At 38.2% G+C, this 12497-nt stretch overlaps 1 pseudogene; it reads right to left on the minus strand.

Moving 5' to 3' along the window:
- Positions 1 to 10069: 10069 nt before the first annotated feature.
- Positions 10070 to 11968, minus strand: LOC147857246 (uncharacterized; annotated as a pseudogene).
- Positions 11969 to 12497: the final 529 nt, after the last annotated feature.

The following is a 12497-nucleotide window of genomic DNA, read 5'->3' on the forward strand; positions in this document are numbered from 1 at the left end:
TCTAATAAGCTGGTCACAAACTTTATGACAAAGTAACCAGTTAGCCCAAACACTAGCTATCTATTTGTTTCCAACCTTATATTTAGCAAGTTGATCTCTCTCTCTCTCTCTCTCTCTCTCTCTCTCTCTCTCTCTCTCTCTTTCTTCAATATATATATTTCATTTTCTTATTGGTTGAAGGTAGAACCTACCCTCTATTGTTATTGTTAGGGTCATGACTCATCATGGCTCCATACAAGTTGTATCTAAGTGTTACATGCAATAGGGCCACATCACTTAAACAATCAACTCATGATGGAGCCTCAAGCTAATGATTAAATCATGAACTCAAGATTGACGGTGGAACGGACAAATCTCAATTCAACCTTCAAACTCGCTAAACACAAGAAGGTTGTAGAACTTTAATTGCACAAGGATTCAAAACTCATAAGACACCTTGAATGCAAGAGAGCTCAACACAAAGGCCATTTAACTCAAGAGAGATCTTAAACTCATGAGTGTCATAGACACACAAAAGTTTTTTACTCTAGTTCACTCCAATCTCCAATTTTATAAAATAATAATATTTGAACCACGGCGAGAACTATTATGCTCACAACTGAGTACAACTCATGAAAGAGTTCAAATTAATGACTGAATATCAAAAGATGAATGAATCTAGAAGTTCAAACATGTAACCCAAAATCTACACATGTTTCTATGATATCTCGGATTTCTAACTTCGACTAGTTTAGGGTTGTTTATATATTTAAGAAGTTGTTTTTCTAGGATTCTAACTTTGAAGGATACTGTCACAATCGAAGATTTGAAGGCGATGTCGATTTTGAAGAAAAGAAGATAATAACAAAACAAGAAGACAAGAATTTGTATTACTCGAAGACCAAGATGACAAGGGTGTTGAAGACTAGTGTTGAACCGGAATAGTTCAACACTAAGCAGATCTTCCACTTATATAGCATACATACGATCATGCATGATCGCCACTTGGCATAATACATGTGTGCCACTTGGCAATCATCCATTGTGTTTAGTGTCCCATAACTCTAAATAATAATAGTATGAAAACATATTTATTAATTTAAATAAGTGGGCGTTATGGTTAAAGTGTAAGACCTTGACATTTTGTGACATCATCCCCTCCTTTGACAACGAGTTCCAAGAGTCGCAATGCATGAACTAGGTTTTGGTTTTGTTGAGAATCAAGCTCAACCTAACCTTGTGTGTGAACACACCCTTTGCGAATCTATGAGCACTCAAAGGTCAAGAGTCATACCACTACTTTCTACACATTAACTATGTGTCATAGAATCATATTCTATGACACATAACTAATGAGTTACATATTCCCCATGACTATGAGTCTTGACATTCCCCAAGAGAGAGTGGTTGTTGTAGTTAGTTAATGAAGAGAGAGGGTGACTATATATAAAGCACCTTCCTCATACTTCATATTAAGTCGGTTGTGACTCCTTGTAATTCTACATTTTATATTTCATATTCTACTTGTGAATATACATCTTCTTTTTCTTGAGTATTTCATTTCTCTAGCTTATCTATCTTGTGTTTCTCTTCTCTTCTCTCTTTTCTCTCACACATAACACATATCATACCCGATTCTTTACATGGTATCGGAGCGGTTTGGTAGCCCATATGCGTGTGTTGTGTCTATGCCGACGTTCGAGAAGAACCGGTCCATCGCTATCGTAGTGCGACTACATAGCTCGTATTCAAGAGAGAAGGAAAAGAAAAGAAGGAAGAAATCTTCATCGAAAATGAATGCTCAAATGGGGAACGCTCTCCCTAGCAAGAAGCTAGATCAAAACAACTTTGAATCTTGGGAGTACAAGATGCACCAATACCTTGTCGGCCAAGGCTATTGAAACTACATCAAAGGAGCACAAGAAAATCGACTTGACCCAACAACCCGTGAATACTCAACATGGGAGCAAGCTGCGAGCTGAGTAATATATTGCATGGTGACATGTGTTCGTGAACACATGCTCGGTTACATTCGAGAAGCCAAGACGCCGAAGGAAGCATGGGAGAATCTTAGGAAGATTTTTGCGGCCAATACAACCACACGATAGCTTCGACTCTGCCAAGAGTTGAACAACATTCAACAAAGAGACATGTTCATCACAAGCTACACCTTGAAGATCAAGGAGCTTTACGATTCACTAAGCTCAATAAGCGTTGATGTGGAGGATGATGAGATGGTGCAAATATGCCTCGGTGGCCTCGCACCACGGTTCGGCGCGATGAGGACCACCGTACTAACAAGGCAGAATTCTCCCTCTTTCTTTGATCTTCAATCCATGTTGTTGGTTGAAGAAAACCATGTTCGAACAAGGAGCAACACCTCGGAAGACCACATGCTCTACACACATTCGAATGGAGGAAGAGGACGGGGCCGAGCAAGAGGCTGATTCGGCCAAGGACGAGGTGGATGAGGTCCGACTTATGAAAACAACTCCCAATTTCGACAACAAGACGGAAGCCATCGAGGACCCTTCGAAAGAAGGGGGAGCTTCCATTCCGGTTTGAGCAGACAAACCTTGATCGAATGTGGATATTGTGGAACAATCGGCCACCATGAAGAAGAGTGCCGAAAGAAGAAGCGTGAGTTGGCTTCCACAAGCCGACAAATCACCAATTACGCCACCAACTCTGACTATGAAGATCATGGTGGAATGTTCGTGATGAGACATAGAGAAAATTCTATGTCAGCCTCTACTTCAAATAATGCCTCTAGTTCGGAAGACGTATGGTTCGTCGACTCCGGTGCCTCGAACCATATGACTTCTCATCAAGAATGGTTCGGAGAACTTTGAGAGCCCGATTGGAGACGACACTACTCATCCGATTCGGCACATTGGCAATGTTCCATTCGGTAAAGAAGGTAACCAAACTTACATTAAGAATGTCTTGGATGTACCAACAATCACAAAGAATTTGGTTTCCGTCGGCCAAATTGTTGAGCAAGGGATGCAAGTTTGATTTAATCAAGGAGGTTGCTTCATCGAGAAAAAGGGTTGACTCATCGCTCGTGGACGAAGAGAGGGTCAAATGTTCATTCTTGACTCGCACGAGATGAAATTGGCCATGTTTGCAAAAGGAACCAAAGCTGACACTGACATAGAGTTGTGGCACAAGCGGATTGGCCACATCAACCTCCAAAAGCTCAAGGCAATGCAATCAAAAGGAGTCGTCATCGGACTCCTGACCTTCAAAGAGAAAGAGATTGAAGGTGTATGTGCGGCCTGCCAATTCGGCAAGCAACATCGGCACCCGTTTCCGAAGAAGAGGAACATGAGCAAAGGTGTACTCGACGTAATTTATTCTGATGTGTGGGGACCAGTTCAAATGGCTACATTCGATGGATGCCGATACTATGTGGCCTTCATTGATGACTTCTCCAGGCACACCTGGATCTACCCCATGCGGCAAAAGAGTGAAGTGTTCAGACACTTCCAAAATTTCAAGAGTGGAGTTAAAAAAAAAACAAGATGACATGTATGATGTCTTCGGTCGGATGGAGGAAAAGAGTACTTCTCCGATGAATTTTCGGCTTTTCTTCGGAAAGATGGAATTCGGCACGAGTTTTTGTGTCGACATACGCCACACCAGAATGGAGTAGCCAAACAAAAGAATCGGCACATCCTCAAAATAGCATGGGCCATGCTTAACGAGAAGCACATGCCGAAGTCATACTGGGTAGAAGCCGCCAACACAACCGTCTACCTAATGAACCAATGTACAACATCCGACGTGCATGAGGTTACCCGCACGAGAAGTTTTTTGGAAAGAAGTTGGTGTTGTCTCTGCGTTGGAGATAACACCTTCGATTACTTCTAAGGTAATCGGGTCAAGGGGTCGTGGTACGTAGTGGTGGACAAGAAACTCGGGATTGCACGACTAGTTGATTTCGCAAAATTGTCGGCCACAACCGGCCTTGTAAATTGTACTTGAAATTAAGATAGCAAATCCAAATAACATAGATAGATGCTTGAACAGATTAGACCCACAAAGATAGATATATTAATAGATTTAGATGCAAAGGTTACACGGCTCCTGGCCAGAGTTCTATTCTCATACACTTAGACAAATAACAGTAATCCTCTCTAGACTAGTGTATATATCTATCCCTCTAATTTTGCTCCTCGTTTTTGCTTGGCGTGCTTCAGTCAATCCTTTCTTCTCAGCCTTCATTCTCGGTTGTAAGTATTCTGTTACCTTCCTCATTCTCAGTTGTCTTTTTTCACCTATTTTACCTACTCATATCCTTAGATTTGTTTCACATTGTATCCCTTTTGTCCCACGGTGTCGTGAAGTTGATGCTTCACGATGTCAAAAAAATATCAAAAATCTATAGAAATATCATCTAGAGCTTGTGACGAGGAGCATGTACTATTTTTCGGTTCGTGAATCGGAGTTCAGAAGCCCAAGATATAGCCTTCGGAACGATTAATGCTACTCGGGACACAAATGTAGTTATGTCAAAAGGGGGATTCGAAATTAAATAAGAGCGATTTTGTAAGTTCTCAAATGTACAATTACAAAATCGAATTTATAAAATTTATCAATAAATAAATAATTTTTTTAAATAATAATAATAGGGTAAAAGCATGTGAGTGGAAACACTATTATAGCTAATTAGCTACTAAAATGGTCACAACTAATTAGCTATTTGTTTAGCTAGTTTTTTGTGGGAAAATCATAAGGATGGTTTACGAAATTTTATGTTTTATTAGTTAAATACATGTCATTTAAATTTATGAGAATACTCAAATTACAAATTTCAGATTACTGTCTCAAAAGTGTTGTAATTTTGCACCAAATTCACATTAAAAATTTTGTTTTTGCACCAATTCTGATTATTGATTTTCTATTTCTGGTGGCTCATTCCTCCCTATCCTAGAGTGTTGGACTTCATAAAATTTTGCGAGACAAAGGAGGACTTTCACAACATATATGGTATGTCGCTCGAGGGCATTGACCCTACTGTTCTAAGAGATAGATTGATTAGTGATATAGACTGGATGTCAGTATATAAAGTGCCTAGACTGAAAGGCAAGGTCAAGCTCAAGCTTGTACGACCGGACGTGTACGACGACTACATGAGACTGCACCAGAAAGTACATCAAGAGATCCCGGTCAACAACGAGTTGTTCGTTTCATTTGCTAGAGCTTTTGCATACGAGTATTGCAAAACAACGAAGGAATCTCGTGACCCTGAAATGTATAGGGTAGCTTGCGCAATTTATGGTGAGGCATTGGTAGAAAGATGTCAGAAGATGGGGAGCTTGCAACAAAAAATGGCAAGATTTTGGAGCATGGTAGTTGATGATGCAACTGCCGACTCCCAACAAACTCGCAAGTATACGCCACACCGACACACAATGAAAGCCAATGTCAATGATACATGTGAGACCTTGATTAGCTATATGCTAAAAAATGTCCATGAAGTCTGTGAGACATTGGAGTTTTTTAAGACTGATTTAGAGAAAGCAACATTGGTTGCTGCGATGGAGAGCAACGTCACTTTGGCAGTGACAACAATCAGAAATAAGATTCAGGTACCTACTGTTTTGCTAGTATGTAATATGTTATAAATAACTTGTACATGAAAATGTGCTACTGAGGCATTATCTGGAACATGTTGCTCAACATGAACTTGAAATTGAGGGGTCACTAGATCCCCAACGGAAAATCAACTGCAGATAGAGATCCAGGTTCTTTCAATGAACCTGGACCTTCTAGGTGTAAATACTGTTGTTGATTACAATTTGGAAAAGCTACAAGTAAGTTAATAATTCTTGTTTCTTGTTGTTGTATCTTCCTCATTAAGGAATAATTAATCGATAAATTTCTCGGCTGCGTTGAAGGAACAATACTCCCATCAAGAACAAGTAGTTAGCTGCCTTAAGAAGCAGCTACATTTTGCGGAGGGGATGGTAAGGAGCAGACAAGAATTGGACATGAACATTCTTGCTCCCTTACCAAATGAAGGAGAACCAGGAAACGATATATTGACTGTTCAAGCATGTTGCATCGCTTGTGGATAACGTGTAGAGGACAAATCTGCTACTCTGTTGGTTCACCTACAACCATGCTACACACATACCATATTGTTTGTTTTCAATATGCCTGTCGCATTGCTGCATTCTGTTTGGGGGATTGTAGTACAACTCTCCCAGATGAGTGGAGAAAACACACAGGTAAATTGTTGCTTGTGACCATAGTGTAGCTAATTTGTTCCATCTTTGCTAATTAGGTAAGCTGTATAAAGTGTGGAAACTATTTAGCTATTATGGTTGTAGTGTAGTAGCTAATTACCTAACATGTAGTTAATTAGCTACGTGATAGCCAATTAGCTACTACCATAGTTTAGTACAGTAGCTAATTAGCTAAGTGGTAGTTAATTAGCTACTACCATGGTTTAGTTGAGTAACAAAGTAGCTAAGTGGTAGCTATTTAGCTACTACCATAGTTGAATATAGTAGCTAATTATCTACTACCACAGTTTGATTGAGTAACTAATTAGCTACTACCATAGTTTAGTACAGTAGCTAATTAGCTAAGTGGTAGTTAATTAGCTACTACCATACTTTAGTTAATTAGCTACTATCATAGTTTAGTACAATAGCTAATTAGCTAAGAAGTAGCTAATTAGCTACTGGCATACTTCAGTTGAGTAGCTAATTAGCTACTACCATAGTTTAGTACAATAGCTAATTAGTTAAGTGGTAGCTAATTAGCTACTACCATACGTTAGTTGAGTAGCTAATTAGCTACTACCATAGTTTAATACAGTAGCTAATAAGCTAAATGGTAACTAATTAGCTAAATGGTAGCTAATTAGCTAAATGGTAGTTAATTAGCTACTATCATAGTTTAGTACAATAGCTAATTAGCTAAGTAGTAGCTAATTAGTTACTGCCATACTTCAACTGAAAGCTAATTAGCTACTACCATAGTTTAGTACAGTAGCTAATTAGCTAAGTGGTAGCTAATTAGCTACTACCATACGTTAGCTGAGTAGCTAATTAGCTAAGTTGTAGATAATTAGCTAAGTGGTAGCTCATTAGCTACTACCATAGTTTAATACAATAGTTAATTAGCTAAATGGTAGCTAATTAGCTACTACCATAGTTTAACACAGTAGCTAATTAGCTAACTGGTAGCTAATTAACTACTACCATAGTTTAGTATAGTAGCTAATTAGCTACTACCATACGTTAGTTGAGTAGCTAATTAGCTAGTACCATAGTTTAATACAGTAGCTAATTAGCTAAATGGTAGCTAATTAGCTACTACCATAGTTTAGTATAGTAGCTAATTAGGTAAGTGGTAGATAATTAGCTACTACCATAGTTTAGTACAATAGCTAATTAGCTAAGTGGTAGTTAATTAGCTACCACTTAGCTAATTAGCTACTACCATAGTTTAGTACAATAGCTAATTAGCTAAGTGGTAGCTAACTAGCTACTACCATACGTATGGTAGTAGCTAATTAGCTACCACTTAGCTAATTAGCTACTACCATAGTTTAGTACAATAGCTAATTAGCTAAGTGGTAGCTAATTAGCTACTACCATACGTTAGTTGAGTAGCTAATTAACTACCACCATAGTTTAGTACAATAGCTAATTAGCTAAGTGGAAGCTAATCAGCTACTACCATACGTTAGCTGAGTAGCTAATTAGCTACCACTTAGCTAATTAGGTACTACCATAGTTTAGTACAATAGCTAATTAGCTAAGTAGGAGCTAATTAGCTACTACCATACTTTAGTACAATAGCTAATTAGCTAAGTGGGAGCTAATTAGCTACTACCATACTTTAGTTATAGTGGCTAATTAGGTAGTACCATACTTTAGTATAGTAGCTAATTAGCTAAGTGGTAGCTAATTAGCGACTACCATACTTTAGTACAATAGCTAATTAGTTAAGTGGTAGCTAATTAGCTACTACCATAGTTTAGAATAGTAGCTAATTAGCTAAGTGGTAGCTAAATAACTACTACCATACTTTAGTTATAGTGGGTAATTAGCTAGTATCAGATTGTAGTGTAGTAGCTAATTAGCTAGTACCATACCTAAGCGAAGTAGCTAATTAGCTACTGTCATAGTCTAGAAGAATAGCTAGTTAGCTAAGATGTAGCTAATTAGCGACCATGTTGTTGTAGAATCTTGTGGATTAAGGATGGTGCATGAGGTGTCTGGTGCTGATGACGCTGCAACCGATGAGGAGATAGTTGCCAACGTGGCTGAAAGTAAGAGTCCTGTTATCACATCTCCTTCAGATAAACTCCACCCTATTCTTTTGGAAGATGGTAATGAATTAGGCAACGATATGAAAAGCGATGAAATATTGGAAACAACATGTAAATCTGAGGTTCACAACAATAGTGTTTTTGAACACTTGATGCAACATTTCTTCGAATCCCAAAACCTTGATTCCACCCCATTGAGCCCAATTACTGATAATGTCCAAACAGATCCCATTGTACTGGAAAAGCTAGTGCATGACGCGGTTGACCTGCAAGCTGCTGCTGAGGTGATGGAAAGGTTGTCGGAGGAGGACACACTTGCGCAATGGGTCAAAGAAGCAAGGCTAAATGGACAACCGGCTAGAAAAAGGCTGAAGAAGGGGCCACAATCGGGGACAAGACCAGTTAATCGGTCAAGGGGCTCTTGAATTGGAGCGAAATACTTATTAGTGGGATATGATTGTTAGCGATTTTCCTAGGGTTTTATGATATTTTACTATGAATTATTTGGACAAGTAAAACCTCAGATTGGTTGTTGCTCTAAGCACATTATGTAATGGAACTCTATGATGTTTCTCCAAGATAATTATGTTCATGTTGTTCTATGATGGAAAATATTTCATGTTCATTATGTTGTTTTGTGAGACTGTTAGTTACTTTGTGAGTGTGAATATGTTGGTGTTTTCTGATGTTGCAGAGTCTAAAGGGTTTGAATCTATTGCTCCTAAGGCCGATGACAGTGTGGAAACTATTGATGTTGGTGTTTAGAGGGCCACATGTTGAAAGTAGATGTAGCAACTAACACAAATGATCTGGTCATGCAAGTTTATCAAGCATGTTGCACAGATGATTTGATTTTGCAGGTAGATGCAACATGTGATACTAGTGGGTTGATATTGACCATATCAGTATCTACATGCATCGAGCCAATGACTACATTGACAACACAAGAGCACCAGCATGTGAAGCTAGGCCCAACACAGTGGACCAAGGGTTTGAAGAGGAAAAGGACACCAATTGTGGCGACAAAACCTGAGTTGATTGAAATCGATCGTGTGCTACTAGTAATTGGTGTAACAGAGGCTCAGTTATAGGAATGGAAACCTAAACCATTAGAAGTCAAAAGAAGAGCCTTGATCTTGGAGCTTGATAAAGTCTTGATGAGTGTGCAATATATGACACCAAGGACGGACGCAAATCAATTTCTGGAGTGGGCTGTGCAATACTTTGATTTGTTTATTTGGAGCGAAAAACCACGTACAGATGTGTGGAAGTATGTAGAAAGATTCTTCCCGAAGTGGCGACAACATTTCAAGGGTCAGTGGACATGAGAGAATTGTGAGCAGAAGGATGTTGCAAGTTTCAAAAGACTTTCTGATTTTTGGGACACTTGGCCAGATTATAATGCCCGCAATACATTGATTCTGGATACAGAACATTTCCGACATTACTTCAGCATTCGCAGATGCTGTCTCATTCTACCCGATGAAATGCCTGAACACTATTTGGTGAAAACATTGAGCTGCCAACTAGCTACATGGTTGTAGACTGCATACCTAGCTCGGTATGCAGATAATATATGTAGAGAAGTTCCACTGACCAACAAGAGCTTAGCTGTTTATAGGCGATTTGAAGACATTGGCAATGGGATGTTATAAATATGTAATTTGCTACCACTTAATCAATGAAGAATTACATTGCTTGTTTTGAGTAACTTATCTACTGTGTAATTTTAAGTGTATGTTCAGGATTGCTGATTTCATGATAGTGCTTTTTCTTAAAATTATGCAAACTATTTTAACTTGTACATGGTTCACTTGAGTAAATCTGTATCTCAGAAAGAAGAACCCTTAACGATATTTTAAACTGTATATTAGAAAGAAGATTGTATATAAAAATGACACATAATTTTGTTGAGAAAGAAGCACAAAAAGTAAACTATATATAAAAAAAAACTCCCAAACAGGTCCATTAAATTGTTTATTTGCAATACATGTGCTTTGTTTGTTTTACAAGTAAACTGGTAATTGCTACTTGTAGCTACAAATTCCATGGCATACTATTGTAAATACATTCATACACATTAGCACTAATTGCGTATAAACTTGAGCAGCTATTGTATTGCGACATTGGGACATTGATGCACTTGACCAAATGAGAGTACATGTACGCCACTAGTTTGTCTTCTAATAGCATATACACATAATTGTAATCATCTAGTCTTGCATAAAAAATACCTTCGATGTAGAATGTCCTGGTAGATACAACATTTCCCCAAGCATCTAATATATTCTGCATTGCACACTGTTTACTAACCGTGCACTTCAATATATAGAAATCAACACCCTCTGATTTGCCTTCTTCTGCATTTACAGCGAAATTATCCCCAACATTTAAGACATCACTCAGAGTATCTCCACGTCCTTGATATGTGAAGTCAACATTCTTTTCTGTTTCTCCATCAACTGCTTCCTTATCGTTCAATGTATGATACTCCCAATTCTGAATATATCCTTTGTTTAAACAATACCTCCAATTTCCCTGCACACAGTGGAAGCAAAAAAAAAGTTAATTCTCTAACCGCAATACAATGACCATCCAACCTAGAATAACCGTGAACAGCATGGAGAGATCGCAATTCGGGAATTCCTTGGCACTCCCAGGTCTTCTCGCTATTTACTTCATCTATCTTCACTTCCCAAAATTCACGTTTGATATCTCGGACCTGCGAGGAATAAACACCAGTTGCACTCGTTGACATATTAGCTCTTAAAAATTCAACTACATGTGCTACACAATTCATCTGCACACCATCTGCCTTTAGTTGTTCATGGGTAAGTGCTCGCTTTATAACAACACCTGCACCATCATGTTCACCTTTACCATGGCTAGACCCAAAAAAAATCCATCTCATCTCCAAACCTGTTATAGCAGGATACCTCCCCACAAAATAAAATGGACGTCTAGCCTTGAATTGTGACGCAGCTCCATCAGACCAAAGCCAATGTTGAGTAAGCTCCAAACGTTTAGCTAATAACCATTGCCAATGTAAGTTAAAACAATGTTGGACGAACAAGGTATCCTACTTCTTATCATCAGAAATAAAAAAATGAATTACTTTTTTAACATCACCTGAAACTCGAAAATATGTTATGTGCACAAAAATGGTTACCTGCGCTGAACACCAATGCATAGATTGAATTTCATTCTGCAGCTTGAAAGTATAATTCTCTAAGAAATCTACTATTGAGACTACTACATCATTTGGAAAATCAGATATGCAAGTCTTAAATTGATGGGCTTGCCATGAATAAATGAAGTTGTGTTTAATGAACTTTCCTAGAGATACTACAAATAGAGACGCCAAATCCCTTGGTTTAAGCAACTTCCTAACTAGATCCTTTCTTTTACACACCTTTCCTTTGAAATTGGTGTCAACTGACTCAAATAACTTGATAGAGATTAATATTTCACTACTCAATTCATTTGGAAACCACCTAAATCTACTAGGGCCACAATGTTGACCTAAACCCATGAAACATTTATGACTGTGGAAGATGGCCTCGGTTTCTCTCGGACACAATACTGAATCTAAAAGACAACTCATGGAAGAGATAACATGCTCAGATGATAAATTGGGCACTCACAAGTGCAAATTGCATTTGTTAGGGAGGCAGAGTCCTTGAGAAAACCCATTAGTACATGGTAAATGAAACAACATGTGTATCGATCCTTCAAGCGTCACACAAAGTGTCGTTTAAGAGACTCGAATGTTCGTAGTTGAACTTTGATATTTGGATGCATTCGCCCGAACCTAATAAATAAATCGACCTGCGTAATAAAATGGACATACTGATTATCTCTATGGCTAAGTGGTAGCTAATTAGCTACTACCATAGTTTAGTACAGTAGCTAATTAGCTACCACTACCATAGTTTAGTACAGTAGCTAATTAGCTAAGTGGTAACTAATTAGCTACTACCATAGTTTAGTACAGTAACTAATAAGCTAAGTCGTAGCTAATTAACGACTACCATAGTTTAGTACAATAGCTAATTAGCTAAGTGGTAGATAATTAGCTACTACCATAGTTTAGTACACTAGTTCTCTTGTCTAAGTGGTAGCTAATTAGCTACTACCATAGTTTAGTACAGTAGCTAATTAGCTAAGTGGTAGCTAATTAGCTACTACCATACTTTAGTTGAGTAGCTAATTAGCTAAGTGG

The sequence above is a fragment of the Azolla caroliniana genome, unplaced genomic scaffold (genome assembly GCF_043228905.1).
Source record: "Azolla caroliniana isolate FFs.n. ecotype wild unplaced genomic scaffold, voAzoCaro1.0.p SCAF_12, whole genome shotgun sequence".
NCBI classification, from domain to species: Eukaryota; Viridiplantae; Streptophyta; class Polypodiopsida; order Salviniales; family Salviniaceae; genus Azolla; species Azolla caroliniana.